We start from the raw sequence: 6,614 nt of genomic DNA on the forward strand, positions 1-6,614 counted from the left end.
TTGATTCAAAAACAAAAAATGCTTGGCTTCTCCCTTCATCACTACCATGTTCTGACCTCCTGGTAACTCATCCTCAGTCACTGAGAAATCGCTACTTGCATTGCCTCTCTTTCTGTTCAAATTTCTGCTATCATACTAGAGGATATCATACTAGAAATCTACATTTCATAGAGTTGTCATAGAATTTTTACTTTGTAAAGAATCTTCACTAAACTTGGTATCTATACTCTGTGACTTTAGCAAATTTCACCTTCATTCCATATTCTATAACATCCCCCACCCCCATTCCCAGAGTCACATTTTGAGTCTTGTCAATTGCATGTCAAAAATCTTAATTTCTAACATCCCATTTTGTGACTACAGGTTATGTAATAAGACCTTAAATTGTATGGAAAAAAAGTGTTGCTGGGAAAATAAAGCTAATGACCTTGGATGGAGCTGTGAATGGCATTATGTCCAGCCAGAGAAATATTAAGTCCTATCTATTCAGTAATTTAAAATTATTAGTATTTTCATTGTTACTATTATTTATTAGTATGAAGCTACTTTTGTGGCTAATTCTGGAACACAGTTTTGGACTAAAAACATCCTACTGATTATCTGAAGGAAGGGACCTAAATGTGAGAATGTGAATTCGAAGAACTCCAACATCAAAGGACCCCAGGAAGGATCAATATTAAGAGTACCACACATAGTCATAACATCAACTGATGAAAAACAAAGTTAAGGAGAAAAACCTTAAACGCAGCCAGAGAGGAAAGAAATACATTACTTAAAGGGGAAAACAACAATATTAACAGACCAAAAAATAAGAAATGACATCTTATAAGTGCTGGGAATAAAAGATTATCAACCCAGAATTTTATATCTAATGTAGTCATCCTTCATATATAAAGGAGGAAATAAAGACATTTTCAGATCAAAGAAACGAGAAAATCCAGCGCTCGTGAACCTGCACAATGAGCAGTACTAAAAAAAGTTCTTCAAAATAAAGAGAAATTACCAGTGGAATTACCAGTGCAATCTTAGATCCATAGGAGGGGATTAAAAAGCTTGGGTATGTTCTATATGGTTCTGGAGTTAAGATCCTGTGACAAACATACATTTTCAAACAATTTTACTTGTAGTTCTCAGGAGTAGAAAGATTCTGTTATGAATATATATGTGACAAGTAAATTTGATATGCAGATGTTCCACAAAATAAGTATGAAGTTTAAAAATAGAGATTAAAAAGTAGATGGGCATTTCTCTCTAGACAGATTGGGACAAAGCTGACCAAAATGATTCAGAAGCCCAAGAACACTATTAGAGGATCTGGCTATTGCCTTCATAACTTCAGTGTAGATTATATTCAAAGTTTCCAGGATTCAGGCAACCAAAGGAAATAATTCATACATTATGTAAATGTTAAAGACTGTAAGGTATTTTATTTTGTGGTCTTTGGGTAATAAGATTAACCCAAGTGACTGTCAAGAGGCTATAGGAAAAGCCCAGGCCCTGCACAGGGACAACTGCAAATATTTCTACTTTGAAGTGAGTGCAAAAGTTGTCAGCAATGGTATAGTGACCATTAAGGAAGCAATTTAAATAGCTCTTGATACTTAGAATAAATGGGTCATACCACTTATTTACAGCTTTCTGAATTTCTACTCAATCAAACCACTTCATCTTATTGCTGACTATTGCAGTCTACAGTCTATCCTAATGAACTCATACATACCCACCACATAATTACAAAGGAGGATTATATGTTCTATGTATGCTGGAATGTATTATGTACTAAAGTAGATATGTATAATGTACTAATGTAATTAAACTTTCTAATTTATTATTAAATGAGTAATTAAATTTATTTTAAATTTATTATTATAATTAAAAATACATGTTTATAATTTATAATAATAAATTATTACTAATTTATTAAATTAGTGATTAAATTATTAAATTAGTAATTAAATTTTATACTTTAAACTTTAGACTTTAGACTTTTTATTTTTTAATTGAAACCTTAAATTTATATTACTACTTCATTAGTGCATGGGAAAAGGAAAATCTGCTCACTGAGTAGTCTATTTACTAATCACGGAACCTCATATGCATAAATTGTGAAGGGTGTCTAACAATAATAGTTCTTTAATTATCAAGCTAGAGAAGTAATACTGATAGAGATAACCAAAAATATTAGTTATTATTGTTTTTTAAAGATTTTATTTATTTATTTATTTAGAGCATGAGTGGGGGGAGGGGCAGAGGGAAGGGAATAGAGAGAATCACAAGCAGAATCTGCATCAAGTGTGGAGTCTGACATGGGGCTCCATCTCACAACCCTGATTGAGATCATGACCTGAGCCAAAATCAAGAGTTGGACACTTAAATGACTGATGCAGGCACCCCAATATTAATTATTATTAAAACAAAATGTGAGGGGCTCCTGGGTGACTCGGTCAGTTAAATGTCTGCCCTCAGCTCAGGTCATGATCCCTGGGTCCAGTGATCAAGACCTGCTTTGGACTCCCTGCTCAGCAGGGAGCCTTCTTCTCCCACTCCCCCTGCTTGTATTCCCCTCCTAGGGTGTCTCTTTTGCTGTCAAGTCAATAAATACAATCTTTAAAATAAAAATGAATATCTTAGAACAAACTTCAAAAACCACCACACATACTTTTTTTTAAATTTTTTTATTTTTTATAAACATATATTTTTATCCCCAGGGGTACAGGTCTGTGAATCACCAGGTTTACACACTTCACAGCACTCACTAAAGCACATACCCTCCCCAATGTCCATAATCCCACCCCATTCTCCCAAGCCCCCTCCCCGCAGCAACCCTCAGTTTGTTTTGTAAGATTAAGAGTCACTTATGGTTTGTCCCAATTCCATCTTGTTTCATTGATTCACCACCCATACTTTTAACAGGAAAGGCAGGTTATATTTGAATTTTGTTTAGACAGTTTAGTAGAAAGATCTTTGTTGGGTGAAAAGGTTCATCTTATATTTTAGCAAGCCTACCAAAGCAGGTGGTTTTCATGATGCAGTAATTGCCCAGGAACTCAAGTTCACTTGCTAATTATCTCCTTCAAATTAAATGGGAAATCCTCAGCCTAGTCCCACAAGTTTGATTAGTCAGGATTTCATGCCATTTTTTCTGCATTGCTTATACTTTTGATTCATTTTATAAAATTGTTCATTTAGAAAAGTTTTAGGATATAAAATATATCATAAAACCTCTGATATTTCCCACAAGTTGGGAATATCTATATAACACTCTATTTCATCTGGACACCTTGGATAGAAAGCAGAATGTATAAGGTGTGTAGTTGTTTTTCCCACCTTTCTTCTCTCTTTCATTTACTGACTAAATCCCAGATGTGGATATTTAGTCTTGTTCTCCCTCCACTGGGAAATTACCTCATGCCTTCCCTGACTCATGAGCTATATACACAGATACTGTAGGTCATTTCCCGCTAAAGTATTATATTTTGGGAGCAGAATACTAAAAAGTTTAAAATAACACAAGTACCACAGTCCAAAAGTCTGAAATTATCTTTGGAAAAGTCTCTGATATTTTATATTGAAAAAGTAGAGTGAGCATTTTCACCACTTAAACTAGACTTTTATTAAGTATTTATGTATATTATTAAGTATAATACATAGACATTGCATTTAAGAGGAACAAAACTAACAAACATGAAATAATAATGCAATAATACACAAAAACATGAGACCAAATGCTAAGTGTACAGACACACACACACACACACACACACACACTATTGGTTTTGTTTCTCTGAAGAATCCTGACAAATACACAAGGCTTTTTGGGTAATGTGTTTTAATTTCTCTATCAGACTAAACAGATTGATAAAACCACATATTCTTAATTTTGTTGTCTCTGACACTCACATGGTACTAATAGCAAAAGATTTAGTCCATTCTGTAAAAAGAGTAAACCAATGAAGGCCCAAAGTTGAGTGGCCCTAATGAATGAACATAAGTGAAAATAAAGAATTTGAAAGAAGCATATGCTCTAAAGTCAACGCAGTGTAGGATTGTCTGTGTATTTATTATTGAAGCATTAGAAGAAACTGAAAATTAGCAAAAGGGAGGAGGGCAGAGAGTAATAACATTGAACAATATTTGGAGTTTGGTTAATTGGCTTCCTTATAATTATTCTTCTTTTAGTACAGAGGAGTGATATTGAAATTTTTGAGACAAAGAAGGAAGAGCAGGGTGAAATGCATAGAGAGGAAAACACAAATATCTGAATAGATATCAAGTTAGTAAAATTTTCCCATTTGCTTCTTATGTAGGCCTGGAACTATGGTCTTTTAAAATGTCTATTCCTTCTTTTCTGTCTCAATAAATAAAACTGGCCAAATGCTATCTGGCTGTTAGCAATGTGACAAATCATGGTTCTCACTTTATGATTTCATATAATTATCTTATTAATAAGACTGGTCCATTTTTTTTCTTTCAACAACATAGATATAAGAAACAAAGATTACTTAAAAGCTTCTAGAATTCTGGAAAAGGTAATGGAAATGTTTAAAACACTAGAGGTAATTAGTCATCTATCTGAAGCCCATGGATTTAGATAAAGATCAAATCAATGTTGATCATCCTTAATTCTACAAATCAAACATGAATAATGTTAATTTTGGAATAAAAATAATCTGGAATATGTTTATTTTTATGAAATTTAATATTCCAGATGACTCAAAGTAAAGAATCATAGTACATAAAAAATGAGATTGCCTATTATCAGTCTTACTGGATATTTCCATTGTGTCAATTTAGCATCAGACTAAGACTGATCTAACATGTATATTGAGCGTCGAATACAGGCTAGGTTTATCCACAAGGTACACTCGGAAAATCACACTTTAAGGTAAGTAGTATTATCCTAATTTTATATTCCAACATACTAAGGTTTCAAAAGGTAAATTAACTTGTCAAAGATTAAATAAGCTAATAAATTTGAAGCTGGGATTCCAGCCAAATTCTTTTGACTCCAAGTCCAGTCCTTTTTTTGATTATGCTCTGCTGGATTGAGTATAACTTCAAAACTTTTTTAGATGGCTAGGTCTTTTTTGAGGCCAAAAAAGGGACTGTTTTGATATGTTTTAGATAAGTATGAGAACCTTGCCTGTAAATGTATTCCAAACCATCTTTAGAACTCTGGATACCACTAATCTTAAATCTCTGCTATTGGGAAGCTGCATCTCCCAACTGTGTTTTTTTGTTTGTGATCACAAACACAGAAAATGGCAAGGTCACAGTATACTGGTTGTCCTGGAAAACCTACTGGTCAACATTATGTGTTTGATAAATAATTATTACCAGCTTAAAAAATATATAAATAAATTGTGAAGTACTGGGAACATTTATAATTAATTTATTCCAAAATTTCTGTGTAAGGTTAATTCTGTAGGGGATTAGAAATAAAACATTAAGGATAAACATTTATAATTTATAAGGAATAATTTCACCAACTTTACAATATGGTCTAAATGAAACATAAGATCTTTTAAAGAATTGATGGTCATTATATTCAACAGAATCTATGATAGTAATGAGTTCAGTGTCTAAAAAGCAAACATAATGACCAGGCGACCAAACTTGCCTCAAAAATCACTATATATATATATATATATATATATATAATCAAGCTTATCACAGTTGTTTAGATGCATCACGTTGATCAGTTCATGAGTTGTTTTCTATGGATTCTGAAGACCAAACTGATTTAGGAAAATCAAAATTGAATTTTTTAAAAAAATGTAATATAGAGACTACAAGAATAAATGACTATGAGAAAATAAATGGTTGGCCAATAAATATTTCCTCACATTCCAAACCATTTTCGTACCTGAATAACCAGATGATTCAACTCTTAAAAAAGAACAAAACAAAAAACCCTAATGAAATATAGGAAAGATCAATGCTACACTTGCTTAAACTGATGTTCTAATAACGTAGACTCATGTGTGGTTATCATCAGTATGTTATGTGAGCATTAAAATGTGTCCTGCATCTGACTCTTCCAACCATTTCGCTGTCTCTTTCCCTCTTTTTCCCTTCAGTTGACTTTCTTTTCACACTTCTGACACAACATTCTGGGAGCACTTGGGGGAAGGGTGTACTTCTTCCTATTCCAAAGTCAATTCAGCAACTTTAAGAATTCTCTAAGAAATACTTTCCTCAAATACATGTGATTCAGAAAGAGTTGAAGATGTACATCAATTTTCCTGAAGGGAGAATCATATATTTCCTCATTTTGAGGGTAAAACAGAGACATAATGCAATATATTTAATTCTGGCATACATAATAGAAATGAGAGATAGTATAGCTAATCTAAACAGTGACTAGTACAAAAATTATTTGCAGTGAGTTAATTATTTACACTTGTTCTTTGTTTTGGGGATTTGGGGGGGGGTAAAAGGCTTATTTTCTCAATTTTGTTTCTTATGCAATTAGTTACAATGAATATTTGCTTCCTAAATAGGATAAGCCAAAATAAAGATCTCAGATTTTCACATAGAAAAATATACCCAGGGGCACCTGGGTGACTCAGTGGGTTAAAGTTGCCTTCAGCTCAAGTCATGATATCAGGATC

The sequence above is a fragment of the Mustela putorius genome, unplaced genomic scaffold (assembly GCF_011764305.1).
Source record: "Mustela putorius furo isolate JIRA1106 unplaced genomic scaffold, ASM1176430v1.1 tig00003846_pilon_pilon_pilon, whole genome shotgun sequence".
Lineage (NCBI taxonomy): Eukaryota > Metazoa > Chordata > Mammalia > Carnivora > Mustelidae > Mustela > Mustela putorius.